The sequence below is a fragment of the Haemaphysalis longicornis genome, unplaced genomic scaffold, assembly GCF_048455015.1.
Source record: "Haemaphysalis longicornis isolate Haplotype H1 unplaced genomic scaffold, Haemaphysalis longicornis Haplotype H1 scaffold_12, whole genome shotgun sequence".
In the NCBI taxonomy this organism is placed as follows: Eukaryota; Metazoa; Arthropoda; class Arachnida; order Ixodida; family Ixodidae; genus Haemaphysalis; species Haemaphysalis longicornis.
This window is the reverse complement of record NW_027526225.1, coordinates 99944020-99959913: the sequence shown is the minus strand read 5'-3', so window position 1 is coordinate 99959913 and position 15894 is coordinate 99944020. Positions and strand designations below refer to the sequence as shown.

The window sequence follows — 15894 nt, the reverse complement described above, 5'->3', positions numbered from 1 at the left end:
CTTCGATGGGAAAGCAGTATTTAACTATGTTGCTCAGAAATTCAGCGCTCACGGCACACAAATGGCCTGAAGATTGTACTCAAAATGGCGGAAAGCTCAATGAAGAATCAGTAAATTCTTGGAATGACGCCACATTTTTTCATAAAAGCTCTTCTAAACAAAGACACCAGTTGAGGTAGAAAAAAATAAGTAAATTGCCCTGTGGGGCATTCGAACCAGAGACCTCCGGAACGCTACGCGAGAAGACGTCATGATTCATGACCCCAAGATCTTTTTTTATATTTTTTTACATTTTACAAGCCATCGATGTAATAAAAAGCGCCTCCATGCTTTGTTTGGCGGGAGCTACTCAAACTTCAGTTGATGCCACTTTTCGAAGTACTGGCAACATTTCAGCACCAAGATTTTCCACTTAGTACACTTTATACAAATATTTCACCGAAATATGCGCTCACGGCTTGTACACTAACATCCCTACGGCACTCGCCATTCAGGAACGACAGATGCTAAACAATCCTAAGGGCATAACCATATAATGCGATACTTCGCCTTCGTTATTTAGACGGAGAAATCTCATTCCATGGGGCGTCACCGGATACGCTCGCTTCAGCGTTCTCATCACGACATCCCAAAAGAATATGGCACCCCAAAATTCCGGGAACACATGTTCTGTAGGTGCCGCTTTCTGGAAGAGAGTGCACAAGTCGGTCCAAGCCTTGTAAAGGTAAGTTGCGCTTGATTAGTTCACAGAGACGGACACAGAAAAAAAAAGACGTACACTTTGGCGAGAACACGGCTCACTAACAACTGATCTCTTCTGAACAAGTCGAAAACATATACGAACAGAATGGAACAACAAAATCTGTAGAGATGGAGAAGGAAAGTTACAAAGGTAAAATATAAAGATAGCGGGCGTCGAAGCCGCTTCACACGCTGTCGTTAAAAAGATGTTTCTAAAAACAGAATCTCGCGCTGGGTGAGCGTATTGGAAGAAATGCTCACGCACTCTCCCTCACGCACTGATATCATTGAAGACGGGTCATTTTATCTCACGGGTCATTTTATCTTTCGCGCGGAACCAAATGATGGTTTAATCGAAAGCAACCTCACACTGTCACCTCCATATTTTACCCTTGTGACTTCCCTTTCCCATCTCTCCAAAATTTGTTGTTGCATTCTGTCTGTACTGTTGCCTTCTTGAGAATAAATCGGTTGTTAGTGCACCACCTTCTCGTTAAAGTGTACGCTTTTTCCTGGGTCCGTCTCTGTAGGGATATCAAGCGCAACTTCCCTTCAAAACCATGTTACACCAACTATCCCGATATCAAGCTTCACTGATCTTAATTCCTAGCTACAAAAAGATCTCCCTCTTTAATTCATGTTTTTCAGGAAATGCGTTAGTGTGCAATTTGGAAAGGAATGTTTTCAGGGAGGCTGGGATAACCGTCGCTTTCACCCTGAACAACACTCGTCCTTGGCCTGAAGAGTATGTTGGTCGGTACAGGGGTACAGGAAAGATAATTTCTTCCGGATTTTTTTTGTTCAGACCATTTTTCGGAGCGCTTGAAAGATACTCTAAAGAAAACAACCAAAAAAAAAAGAAATCTTAGTCAACTACTTCTATCAGATATCCTTTTTTTTTTGCAGGCCATTCCTCACTGCACGAGGATCAGTGCAACTTGAAAGAATCTACGCGAAAAATGGTCACTTTAACCCCTCAAGAACATAAAGCCAATAATAATTTACCTTACGTATATATGCGCCGATCCGAAGCCTTCTTTTCCCTCTTGGAAAAAGATAACTTTGACTACTGTGTTACCGTGTTGGCTTTCAAATGAAAACAGCAAAAAATACTGGAACAGCTTTACGAATTCAGTTTCATTCAGTTTCAAAACAAAAATATCCTGCTTAAAAGTGTTGTTCTTTAGCAGCCAAGCGTGTAATTTCCACAACTATCGTTCACAAGAACCACACGAATCACGATCCACACTACCGCCAGAAAAAAAAAAGTTGCAGACCATGGCCACTGCGAAGACGGACAATGCTTCGCGGTCCCCCACTTTGTGGCTTTATGTCGCAGCCTTTGCGTTTCATCTTGCGAGTACTGATTGTTGTCGAGATAACTCTCCATCGGTACCCCCGCGTAGGGCGCAGGCGTCGTGGTCCATTTTACGCCTTCCAAAATGGTGGGTGTCGATTTCGGGTTTTCGTGCCAAAATCCTGCACGCTTACGGCAACTGACTGTGCTGCGGGTGTCACAACATTCTTTGGTTATCATGGTTATCATAACAGCTCTACCCACACTTGTTCGTCTGTGCAGAATATGGCCACATCAGCATTCGTGGACAGCTTGACTTCGCATGCATGCAATAGAAAACCTCGTACGTAACTATCACTTATAATTTGTAAACAGAGAGTTCTATAAAAATACAAAACAACAATGGGGAAGCAGAAAACTTTTGCTTCACTGAAGACAATACTAGAATGCACTCTGTGAAAATTTCGTTAATTATTATCGGGATTAAAAAATCATGGTACGCCATATTCAAGCACTTTAAAGTAACATCGACATTTATATGCTTCGAAACTGAAAAAAGAATCTCATTGCAGACACGATCAAACGCTGCCTTACAATTCACTAGTAGCATGGAGAGAGAGAGAGAGAGAGAGAGAGAGAGAGAGAGAGAGAGAGAGAGAGAGAGAGAGAGAGAGAGAGAGAGAGAGAGAGAGAGAGAGAGAGAGAGAGAGAGAGAGAGAGAGAGAGGGCTCTTTATTAGATGAAAGCAGAGAGGTTTGCCGGCATGTTCCCCCCTACATGGTACTCTGCGGGAGTGGTGAGAAGGGAGTAAAGGTCCTAAAAGAATTAGGGCAGAAGGAAGGGGGGAAAAGAAGAGATTAAAAAAAAAAGTGAACATGAAGCTTTGCGTGGTGACGTAAAAGTCCACAAGATCTCACAGGTAAAGTTCTAGATTGTCTCTGCGACGCCGATTCCGTGTAAATAGTCAAATAAAGCAACCAACACTTTTCTCTGGGACGATGGAGAGGGCCAGGGTCCAAGCAGACCTTTCAAAGATATAGGTGCGTTGTTGAGGCACTCAACCTTTTTTGCGAGGTGGTTTCTTTCTTTGATCTATGCCGGACACTCTAGAAGGACGTGCTACTGTCCCGGGCAATCGGATTGCCCGAAGCAGTAGCATGGCTACTCTACTAAAAATACATGTCACATCACTGCAATACTCTTAGTGCTAGGTAAATGTTCGCTACAATATAGCGAACCTCAATGCCACACGTCTGATGTCGCCTTACGACCTTACTTATTTGTTCTGAAGTCTCTTGGCAATAATCTTCATGAATATTTTGTAGTCTGTGTTGGCGAACGTGAAGGGTCGATGTCCTGCTACAGACTACATTTCCAAAATATTCTAAAATTGTGGAATAAGGATGGTGTGAGTGCGCGTGAAAGTTTCGGGCAATACCCCGCTTTTTAAGGCATCCTCGAATACAAGGAAGGAAAAAACATTAAGGGAGCTCACACTAACGCGCAAGACTTGAAGGTAGCGAAGCTCTACGCAACCGACACTACCATACGGTGTAAGTCCGATTGCAGCCGATTTGTTCCTTCTTCGCTGCCGCAACGACCGTTACTCCATCATTGTTGCTATAAGTATGAGCTTCGAAGGAGTCTTTCTCGTTCCGAGCAAGTGTTGCCACGATTACGGTGAGCGCTGGAGTTAATTGTTATTTTGGGGCATATCTTGGCCGATCTTCCTAAGTGGGTGTGCTTGGCTTGGCAAACATGCACCGGGGCCGCTGGGCGGCATTTTCTTGGTATTTTTAACTGCGGACACCAAACTCTGGCGATTTGCTACACAGCTTCGATGTTAAAAAGGGGCAAGCATATATTTGTACGTCCTATAGAAGTCTGACCCCGGACCATCACGACCTTACGCTGTCCCGCCTATTATTCATCAATTGCCGTTTCCATTTCTTTTAAATTGATAGCTTCTTCCAGAGTTTGTCTGGTCTTGTTATGTAACACGGGTAACAGGGAAAGAAACTCTCGCTTTCCAGAATTTGTCTATTCTTGTCATCTAACACGGGTAACAGTGAAATAAACTCTCGCGCAAGAACATCTACGCTTGGACATGCCGCGCTGAACAGTTACGTTCAAAACTACACGAACTCAAAATTTATCTGCTCGTCATCGTGCTTAGCAACACCCTGACAAATTCTTCAATCGATTTCGTTATCATTTATATAGCGAATATCTCATCTTCTGGTGCCTGTTTTGTGGGCGCTTCCCCTGCCAGCAGCCTTTCTTCCCGCGCGAGGATTGTTGTTCCACGGTAAGACTTTTCTGTGATGGTTGGGATGTCTTTGCCGAACATTCGTGGCATGTGGCATAGCTTCAACATGTGACTGAGACTGTTTCGAGTGCAGTCTTCTTCCTCTGTTTCTGCTCTTTATTGTAAACTGCCCTCTCAATGGCCTTTATTTTGATGTCTTGCTTGAAAAGCTCCCACTCTGCTGCCTACCCAACTTCAGTTTCAATTACACGCTTAATAAAAATCTCATCCTTTGGTTGGTTAAAGTGTTGTCCTCCAGCAGCCAAGCGTTTAATTTCGCAACTCCAAATTAATTTTTTTCCATCCCTGTTACTTTCCGTTCAGAAAAAAAGGAGACAATAAAATGACCACCAAATGATACCCTGTCGACTGTGTAGTTTATGCACGCGGATAAAAGCTCTAGAGAGACGTATATTCCATCTAAGCGCGCATGACTGCTGCCCTGAAAGCACGTGTAGCATGCCGTACCCGTGCTACCCGAGCAGTGTGTCACATTTGACGAGTCGAACTCCTTTAGAGTGGGACTGTATCTACACTTTTATCGCTTCAAGTCACCGTTCCTACGCGGTCTACTCGTGCGCACACACAGTTAACGTCGCGTCAAGAAAATTATGTTCCTATCACACTATACATGGTTTGAAAAAACTGATTCCTATCGTTCACAAGATTAGTGATGTTAATGCATATTGCTCTAAATCTACTGCTCGAAAATTTTTTTAAAAAGTTGCAGGTGACATCTACATTTACGTTTAAGATGTATGACGTGATAGCGTTACTAAGGCGGGGAGGAAGCGTTTTGGATTGGGATTCGAGCATTTACCACTTATGATTTTCAAGAACTGCAGTTCAGTGATAAGAGTTAGAGTAGCTGCAACGATTTTTAATCACTGCGGCACAGGGAAGACAGGGGCCATTTACGCTTTTGTGGCTTAAGATCTGAGCGTAAAAAGTTGTGGCTGCATTGTGTCGGTCAGTTCCAGCGGGAAGGCCACAGTGCCAGTGATTCTAAGTGCGTATACTCTAGTTTCGTGGCCCGACTGAACATTTTGTTTGTTTTTTAATAACTCCCACACACGCAGATAGAAAGACAGAGAGACCTCTATCGAGTAAGATTTATTGGAAGTTTTGGAAGAGTGGGCAAACAGATGGTAGGCCCCAAGGGTGGAACCTGTCGTTCCGGGCCCCAGCATCACCTAATATCGATCTCGAGGTGACAAGCTGGTCAGGACAGCCTCGTATGTGCCGATGTGAGGGTAATGCAGTGTTTGAATTGTTTACCCCAAAGCTTATCCTTTGATATGACTAGGTTGCGTAAAGGGACTGGGTGTATCGCCTTATTTAGCACAGTTTAAGGATATGTCGCACGTATCCTACTAAGCATCTTCGCCCATATAGACATGTGTTGGTTAGCATACTGCGCAGGGTTTGCGATTCTTCGGCGCTGAGGTCCTCGTTTGGCACGGGGAAGGATGGCCTTTCTAGCTTTCTAGGCGCAGGATGACGAGACGCACTGAATATTTTTCGGAGAGGGAAGCGGGGCAGTTCTTGTCAAAAGGGTTTTCATCTACATTCGTCGGCTTCGTTCCATTCCACACGCTTTTGTCCGGGTGTTTGTGCGATGTGAACTTTCATCATTGTGTATTTGCGAACCCTTACTAAGCGCACAGGTACTATACCTGCAGCCAATAGACTAATGGCCTTTTGAGCGTGTGTAGCGATTTTAAGCATTCATTTGATAGTTCCGCTAGGCGGATATCGCCAAGAGTATTTCCGTTTTTCTGTTCCCGTGTGCAGGAGGAAAATGAAGTCACAGCAACTGGCCCGGTAGTTCACTACGACAATTGTTCCCTTCGTCCATTCGAACGTCTCGGCGTCGGCGTTGGCTGTGTTTTCATAGTTTTGAAGCTTTTCTCGATGGAATTTGATGCTACTTCCTCTTGTAGGTTTGGGTTGTTCTTTTTTTTTTTTTTGTAGGGGTGGGCTTTTATGGAGAGCCGCTGGATCGGTGACATCCATCATGGCGTCCATATGTTTTCTCTCTGGAGTGAGCGACAACATTTATTTGTTCATAGGGGGGAGTCAGGGAAGGAAACTCTTGATGAGAGCCCCCCCTCCCCCCCAAGTCGGCCGCCAGAAGTCCTTCTTCCCTGGCGGCAGCCTCGGCCACCTGGACCAGACGGACCTGCTCTTCCGGGTCCGAGCTGAGCAGCATGGTCTCCCACTGCTCAGCTTCTAACGTTTATCACTAGTTTCTGACCTTTAATCTTTTGATTTCTGTATCCCTTGTTAAGGCAAGCCCAGCCCATATGCTGCAGGTCCACCCTGTTTCCGCACTGCTTACATGCGCTAGAGTATGGCGCCGGGTAGCGGCGGTTGTACAACACTTAGTTGGGGAATGTGTTTGTTTGGAGGAGGCGCCAAGCCACTGCCTGCCATCTGGTCAGAATTTTGACTGTTTATGGTATTTTGCACTTCCCAGCCTATAGTGATTTAAGACATCTCGGTAGGCGACCAGGCTGTCCCTATCCGACCGGCAGAGCAAGAGTGCGTCGAGGGTGTTGGTGACGTCGGCCCGGTCGGTGAAGCCTCGAGCCGCGTCACGCGTCTTCTCATTCCCCAGGAGGCCAGAGTGAGTGGGCGCCCATATGATTTGGATTCCCCGGACTTACTTCCCAGACTCGATCCCGACCTGTCCCATTTTTCCACCCAGGGGCTCCTTTTGAACTAGGAGAGTTGCTTCTGTGATATATTCAAAGTTATTATTAGACTCAATTTAGGGCCTCCGCGCTGGCCATAAAACTCGAGAGGTAGGACTGGTCTATATGCTGTTGCGATAACGGTACTTATTTGGCGGTCTTCATAGCATGTAAGTTTATGGTAAGGCAAGCTGGCCGATATCCGGGTCACGATCAGGGCCTATATACGTTTTGTCGTTTCCACTTTCATTCATGCTCTTGCCTTATATCAGTGTTTTAAAATGTGAAAAAAATGTTCAAATATTCTCTGTATTTTGGTGATTGTGTAATCGGCTCTGCCGCTACTCTCTAGGGACGTTCCGATGATTCTTACGTGTCTCTTTTCTGAAATCACATGCTCATTTATTTTTAGGCTTTTTTTTAATTGGCAGCGTGGCGCCATTCATCGTTTGCCGCACACAGCTTGCGGCGGCAACAGGGCTGCAAAAATTTCGCGAAATCTCTGAAATTCTTGTAATTAGGAGCCATTTCGTACACGGTTTTATTTTGTTTTAGGACACACCTTATTTTGTTTCTGGTTCTAATCTAGATATCCCTGCGTTTTAGAGCGCTTGGCGGTATTCACGTTAACCCTTCTTTATGTATGTGACACAATGTTATCTACCGCCGGCATTGGTATCGTTTGGAGAGGCGCTTTAGTGGTGGCGTAGGTTGGGGGCATGACTGGCGACCATGCTCGCCGAGCATGCCACTACCTATGGCACGTTGGACGGAGTTTACTGCACAGGCCTGGTGCCTGCTTATATCGCGTACCTTTTCTTTTGTTTCGGCAGTGGTATCATTGTTCTCTTTTCCACTATCTAGTTGGCGCTGCTCAGTACTCCGGAGTCAGGCCAGGCATCGTATCTGGATACCTCAGTTGTAGTTTTCTGTTAGCAACGATGACCTACTTCCGCGGACGCTTGATGAGCATGGCTGATAGGGTATGCCTAGCAGGCATGGAAAAACAGAGAAATGAGCCTAATAACGCTACCGCATTAAAAACTAGCCTCCTGCTTCACTAGGCATGGCACTTTGAATTTCAAAGCCTATGGCGTTTTTACAAAAATAGAGCGCCCTCTCCATGAAGCGACCTAGTGACGAACGCACACCCTGAAAAAAATTGGCCGCGTATCTGCTTCTTTCGTTGCAAATGTCGTCAAAAGACGATAGTCTTTGTAGACATTTGCCAAGGAAATGCCCCCCCTTGCTTTCCCGCTCACCTCTCATGCTGTTCCTGTACCGTCGCGCTCATTCCAAGGTAAACACACTAAAGGATTGCGCAAGGCGATTTGAATTTTCCGCGTTCCACTGCTACAGGCCCAGTTCCCCGATGCCAGCGCTGAAGAACGGCGGAGACGCGCGTGAATGGAGGCGGCCGACTAGAAGGTTTATAGAGCCGCGTGGCCGTGCTCCACGTGCGTTCCAAGCAAAACGTGGAACCTAGCTAGTGGAACCTTTCGTTGCTGTTGCCGCGGGATTTTTTACATGCCGCCAGGAGGCGGCGGTTTTCTGCAGTAGATGTAGAATATCATTTGCTATCGAAAAACCAAGTAGTGATGAATTTTTTAAATAAAGAAACAGTGTATATATCCTTTGCGTACTAATTTCGTGTCTTATATTTGCGTGATGTCTTCTTCTTGTTGAACAAAGTTGACAAGTATGAACATGTAAACCGGGCTTAGACGTTTACATGTGGCTGTGTGTATCAATTTTACTTTGGCCGGGTGGCTGAATCGAGTCACAGACAGACAGACGGACGGATAGACAGACCAAATTTCTGGGTTTAAGTAGCTCAAGAAAGACTATCGTCTTTAAAAAAAGGTTAGCGAAGGGACGCACCATGCCATGGGTAGCTTTGCGTTGTGCTGCTGAGCACAAGGACGCTGGATCGACTTCCGGCCGCGGCGACCGCTTTTCTGATGCAGACGAAAAGCGAAATAGCCCGTGTGTTGAAAACTTCGCCGCGCTTTAGAGATCCCCAAGTTGTCAAAAATAATCCGGAGGCCTTCACGCGCCTCATGGCCTCTGTAGCGTCGCCGCGTTAAACCTCATAAATACATCAACCATTGGTAGCTTCCTCAGTACCTATTTTTGTTTCTTGAAAAGCCAACATATCCGGTTCCTTCTAATTCATCACGAGATTTATCTGTTACTAGTTTCGCCGACTGCTGAGGCCACGTACGTACTGGTGCCTACACGAGTGGGCGTACAATAAGTTGTGCCATTTTACAATTGGGTGCTACTCCGAAAGCATGGCTATAAACCTCCCGCTACGTTTACATTGTATGCTATTGTCGTCTACGAGTGTCTTGGTCGGGGTTAGAGCACGCTGCGCTATTTTCTTTAAAATGCGGTGTGGTAGCTCCAGGAAGACAGTCTGGTGCAGCATTCGGCATTAGCTGGTGCACCGAACACACTTCGCTCCGCCGTCCCGTCCCCAACACAAACACTTGTGTGACATTCAAGTCAGCTGGCCCGTTCCTTTGTTGCGCTCAGTCTCAACGCTGGACTTGAACTTTGTCGTCGGCCGTCGTTGTGTGGCCGCTTCCTTGCAGGCGGCTCTCCCAGTCTAGGCGGCCCATGTCCGCTACCATTGCACTCGTCCCGCAGACGCTTGCTCACGCCCACTGATTACGTATCCCTGGATTCTGTGTCGTCTCGACACCAAACTTGGTGACAGGGGTTCAGCTGTCGTCTTCCTTGTAACTTTGCTCCGTGTCCGAGACACCAGCTAACCCTGGACGTTTTTCGTCCCTTGTTGGCCGTTGGTTCTCCTGCCGCTGGAGGTCCCTTTGTGGCAAAGGCAGCGCCGGAGGACAAGTTTGTTCCGCCAAATCGTTCTCTATGCCCTGAACGCGTCCTCGGAGTCAGGTTCATCCATAACGAACTCGGACGACAGCTTCCCTTGAGGCGCTGGTCCCGGGACCTTGGTGCACGTACGCATGCACTGGCCGGCCACGCGGCCAAAGCGGCGGCAGGATACGCACCGCGGAAATTTGCATTCGCGCCGGACGTGTTCCGTTGAATTACAACGGAGGCACTGCAGGGTGCGACCAGGGGCTGCTACTAGGGCTAGTTTTCCAGCTACTCGCGAGTGGTGGGTCAAGTCGTCGACCTTCAGCCCAGCCTCGAGCGTTCCGGTGACCGTCGTCCTTGTTCTCGGGCTTTTCTCCTGTACTGCGGTAACTCGCCACTTTGCCTTGCACACTTCACCCACTTTTCCGTACGAAGCGGCGGCAGCGTAAACGTGTTCGTCGGCTGCGTAGTAAAGCAGCCAGTGCAGCTTAAGTCGTACCTGTTGGTTTGGCGGGTGGACGACCCTGCAACGGCGTCCGTTCACCTTGACTCCCGAGTTTTCCAAGATCTTCCTTAATCAGCTGTCCGGGTTCTTCAACGTAACAACCTACAGTGACTCATCTGGTAAACTACAAGGGAGACTACTTCGGACAGCAGTCCCAGATGCAGCAACGTATCGCAAAAATCTTTGGCGCGATGCGGATCACGCACGTAGATCGCCGTGCAAAAATACGGCGTTCAACACACTTCGCTTGGTGGGCAAAGTGGGCAGAAAAACCAGATAATCGTTGTCCTGCGAGCTAAACCTATTACAGCGGCCCTTCTGGTTTGCTGAAAACTACTGTATCAGGGATTCAGAGCCCGTCATCTCACGTCCGCTCTCTACGGTGGCCGGGAGGGGAATCCCTGAACCACCGCATCTCGTTGACTCTGCCTCACAAAAGGTGAACCAAGCAAAAGGGTTGTCGCCTTCGACTTAGAAACAGCGTCAGAAGCACGTACTCAGTACTACAGGAAAAATTCTAGCACGGTAATTACACAACCACCAATTAGGTGAGTAGAAAATAACGTTCCGTGATAGTGCACATTTAGGGCTAACCAGGACGATTGACCAATCCCCTCAGTAATGGTAGCCGAAAGGAATATAAAATTCCCGTAAAGGAAAATGATGACGGTGACGATGACGACGATAGCGATGATACAATTTCCCGACATTAAAAAAATGCGACAATATTTTGTAAATTTGTACGTCGCTGTTGATCGGGTTTGTAGCTTCCGTAATATGTTTTTTTTTTTTGGTTACTGATACATCTTTGTGTGTTCCCTCTTTTTGTTAACCTCCAGATGCTCTCCACACCCGGGACTACCAGCACCTACGGGTGGAGAGAAAGCCCGTCAAACAGGGCGTCAGGTGGCTCCCTTTCTAGATTGTGGTACGCCACAAGGTGATATTAATCAGCCATGCCAACACAGTGGCCTTTCATTGCATAAATGGGGTCATTGAACTAAAGTAGGCCGTGTTTGTGATCTGTGCACGTGGCGGGCGCTTTAGGGTGACCTTTGCGGGCTCTACACCAGCGGGTAAAGGGAGGGACGGCAAATAGAATTATCTTATGGTTCTTGTGTAATCGTTCGTGCCTGGGGTGGGCGAAATATTTGTCTTTGAAGCGTATATTGCGCGGAAATTTCTTAAAACGCAGCCAGAGGGGAAGACCGTCTTCGATACTTGGCGAACCCTGGCAACAAAAGGGCCTTTGTCGTCTGTTTCCTTTCCACGTATCTCCAACCATTTGCCCCAACACGAGGTGAATGCCCTCTCCTTTTCTAAGTTCATTCATTCATTCATTCATTCATTTTCATTCATTTAATTAATTAATTAATAATTAATTCGCTTATTCATTCATTCATTCGTTTGTTCGTTCATTAATTTTCATTCATTCATTCATTCATTCATTCATTCATTCATTCATTCATTCATTCATTCGTTCATTCATTTTCATTCATTCATTCATTCATTCATTCATTCATTCATTCATTCATTCATTCATTCATTGATTAGCCGTCGTGCTTGCGGATGCTATATTAGCGAAAACGCTAAATCAATGTGAGTAGAAAAAGTAGAGTAGAGAGTGAGTAGAATAGAGAACATCAGCAGAGAAAAAAATTGCACGTGCAAGTGGAGAGAGGTTGGAAGCGTCACCGTCTTCTTAACGCAGAATAAGCGAGAAAGCTTAAACATAATTTTCTTGTGAACACAGAAGAGATAAACTCCAGGTGTAAGAGGAGCAAGGGAGGATATGTAACAGCCTCTTTGACACAGGATTTATCTAGCAGTGTCTCCAGCATTCTCTCGTAGCCAGAACCATAAACTCTAATTTTAAGGAGAGAGGGAACAAGGGGAAGAGAAGGATGCGAGAAAGCGCCCCGACTAGTGAGTGTGGAAAGATCCAGGCGTTCGCACCGTCTGAAATCAGCCACTACGGTGATTGTTATCACCGTCTTTGCCGACCCGGAATCGGCCAAGAAAATAAAGGATTCCCCATCATTTTCGGCGCGCGATTGAAACAAGCTAAGACGCTCAGTTCAACGATAGACGGGAAGACGAAGAGGTGAGACCACGTGTCAACTGCGGGATGTGGTGCGTCAATACCCGCGAAAGCGTCTAGCAAATCTTATTAAGCCACCGTTTACCTTAAGCAGACAGATCGGATCATGATTCCAACCCGCCGCGGTGGCTCAGGGGCTAAGGCGTTGCGCTGCTGAGCACGAGGTCGCGGGTTGGATTCCCGGCCGCGGCGGCCGCTTTTCTGATGGAGGCGAAAAGCAAAAACGCCCGTGTGTACGAGATTTCGGCGCACGATAAAGATCCCCAGGTGGTCAAAATTAATCCGGAGCCCTCCACTACGGCGCGCCTCATCGCCTGCGTTGCGTCGGCGCGTTAAACCCCACAATCAATCAATCAAATCAAATCAATCATGATTCCGCTCCACATTGCGCTGAGTGACCCATCGTTGTGAAGGGGGATTGTAATACTGATCCTCAAAACGGACAACGGAATGTCGTTGCGTTATATTCTGATCATTTAACACTCTCCATCCCGAGGAGCCCTTAGACTACTCGTTGCGCTCGACACGTTAGGGAGCAAAGGGTCATGATAGCTACGACGGTGCGTCGTGACGTACAGCCACGATCAAAAGTTCACGGACCGAGAAAATGGCAATTTTAGATTATATCTCTTCCTGTAGCAGCCCGACAAGCTGTCGAATGCATGCGAGATGTCGTGCAAGTACTGACCTAATGAAAACTACCGCACATAGCACTCCTGGCGGCCGTGCGGCAGAGAAATAACTCAAAATTGCTGCTTTCGTGGTCCGCAAACTTCTGTCCTTGGATGTACGTACGGGCGCACAACAATATGCTTCCTTCGAGTCCTTCTATGATGAAAACAAAAATTGCGGGTGATGCCTAGAACTTTCTAAGAATGTGAAGGCGAAAGCCTAGTTTGACTGTCTGTTGATCTGCTGCTCAACTTCCCGCTGAACTTGGCGGCCGCGCCGTTAACACTGAATCAGCACCCTGGACAGCATTTTCCGAAGTGCGTTCCGCTCGCTCGTCATAGTCAGAAGCCACCTGCCCGCCCCCGTAGATTCCTTTAACTTTCAAGGCGGCGTGTTTTGAACGTGCAACAGCGGCCTACCATCCTCTGGTACGTGCTGCGTCGCCCTTTCACAAAACCCTCTTCCGATCCTCATCCGACTCCGGTGTTCGTGGGAGCACGATTCCCCGCTTGTTCTTCTTGCCTCGCGCTCTGACTGTTTGTACGATTCTGTGTACCTCGAAGCAATTTTTTAACACGAAAGTGTTTTATTCCCGGATACACGAAGATTTCGCTGATGTCATATCCATCACGGAACGGACGCCTGTACAACGAAGCCTGTACAATGAAGGGTGCACCCCTGCACACAGAGTCTTCTTGCGGGGAAGCAACCTTTAGTACCAAAGAGTACGTTATAGTTCGTGTTTTATATTTGAGCAAGAAAGTGTTTTATGCCTGGATACCCAAAGATTTCACTGAAGTCATATCCGTCACGTAAATGACGCCCGTACACTTTCGCCGAAGCGACCCGCCAGCAGGACGTCGCTCGCCAAGCACACCCACAAGACAGCAGCTGACCCGCAAATCATGCACAGCTGCAGAATTCGCTGCACATTTCACTTTGCTGTTTTACCGATTCCTATGACAGAGGAATCAACCACAGTTTTTTTTTTTTTTTTTTGCAAACCCGGCTGGCAGCGGTATCTGACAAACAGCGTCGCGCGCTTGTGCAAAGCACCGGGCCACCACTCCTCGTCCGTTGCGCGCGCGATCGGCCCTTGCGGGCGCCTGACCGTAAGCCCTTCGAATTTCTCGGCACGGAGTGTTTGCCCTTCACTCGAACCACCGGTCGTCCTCGCGGTCAGCCCTTGGCGGCAGCCGCGGTTCCGCTGCGCCCACATCCCCCCTCGGCCGACGCTCGAAAAAGAACTTGGAGGGAAGAGAAGAACGCGGAAGCTCATCGCGGCCCTCGTCGAACTATAAAGGGACACCTCAGGTCCGAGTCGTCCAGTTCACTCCAACCTGCCGCGCCACAGCAGCGAGCATTCTCGTCTCGAGTGGAACATACTCGTGGAAGTGAGAGAGTCGCGCACGGCAGACGACCAGGTGCATATACATTTCCGACATCGCCCCCAAGGGCGGACTGAAAGGTTCGTTGCTTCGACAGCGAAGGCTCAAAATAGTCCGAAATACGTTTTGGAAGGCCGGTCGATGATAATACATATTCGTAAGATCTTTTTTTTATTTATTTATACACAGCGTAACTTGGCTAACCCCTTCGATTTTTCTGGCGTCGATTTTTTTTTTTTTGCCTTGCTTTTTGGCGACACTTTTTGAAACCATTTTGAGCTAATTTAGGACCGCATGCGGTTTAAAAGACATTTCTGCATAACAAAAAGAATGAACACTAAGTGTATCAGTGCAACGTCTTCCCAAAGTACAATAATCGGTGACCCATACGTGTCACCGTTGTTTCGGGAACAAGCTCGTGTGGACAACATTCTAATTCAAATTAGGCGAACGAAGTGGGCTTTGGCAGGACACGTCATGCGTTTAAAACGGACAACATATGGAACATCCATTTAAAGGAGTGGCTGCCGATTGCCAGGGAACGAAATAGAGGCAGGCCTAGGGTTCGATTAAAGGCTTAACCACAAAAATTTAGGATCGAAGATTGGACTTGGTTAGCCATGATAGACGGGGTTGGAAACAATTCGTACAGACCTTCGCCCTTCAGTGCGCACAAACCGGCTGTTGCGGCTGCCAATGTTATTAGAGCTGCTGTTCCTGCAGATGATGACAAGGATGATGACGATGACCTTGATGATAATGATAATGATGTTGATGATTATCAGGAGTAATGATAACGATGACGACGACAACGATGATGTGATTATGACGATGATGGGGATGATGACGTGTAAACGTTGTTTAGACAAAGGAAAGCTTAAGCCAATTTCAAGTAAAGCATAAGTTTATACCTAGAACACTGGTTTTTTGTTTTAATTCAATATACGTGCTCGATTGGTTTTTACGAGACAAAATATATTTTTAAACTTGAACCGGTCACTCCCGAGGTTGCTAAAGAGATGCAAAGTCTACAACTAATCAATTTCCGCAAAACATTCAGTGAGGCTTGCACTTACGCGCAAGACTTGAATGGCGAGGCTGTTGTAGGTGAGTATTGCCGGACACATAGTTAAATCTCAGTATCGTTGTTTATTTGCATAGTCGCGGTGCTAGTAATCGTCCTCCTATGCATCAAAGAGGTCGTCGTCTTCTTCGCGGCGAGTGGCGGATGCAAAGTCATCCTCAACATTGTAGACAGGAAAGGAATGGCAACGCATCTACAGTGAAGGGAACGCTAAATCCCTGGCATTACGTTGATACAACCCGACACCGTTATTTTTTAGGGACG

The 15894-nt window shown here is 47.0% G+C and overlaps 1 long non-coding RNA gene across 1 annotated transcript in view; it reads right to left on the bottom strand.

The window, feature by feature from the left end:
• LOC144162090 (uncharacterized) overlaps positions 1-15894 on the bottom strand; it is a 334686-nt gene that overhangs the window by 33094 nt on the left and 285698 nt on the right. The window lies entirely within an intron of this gene.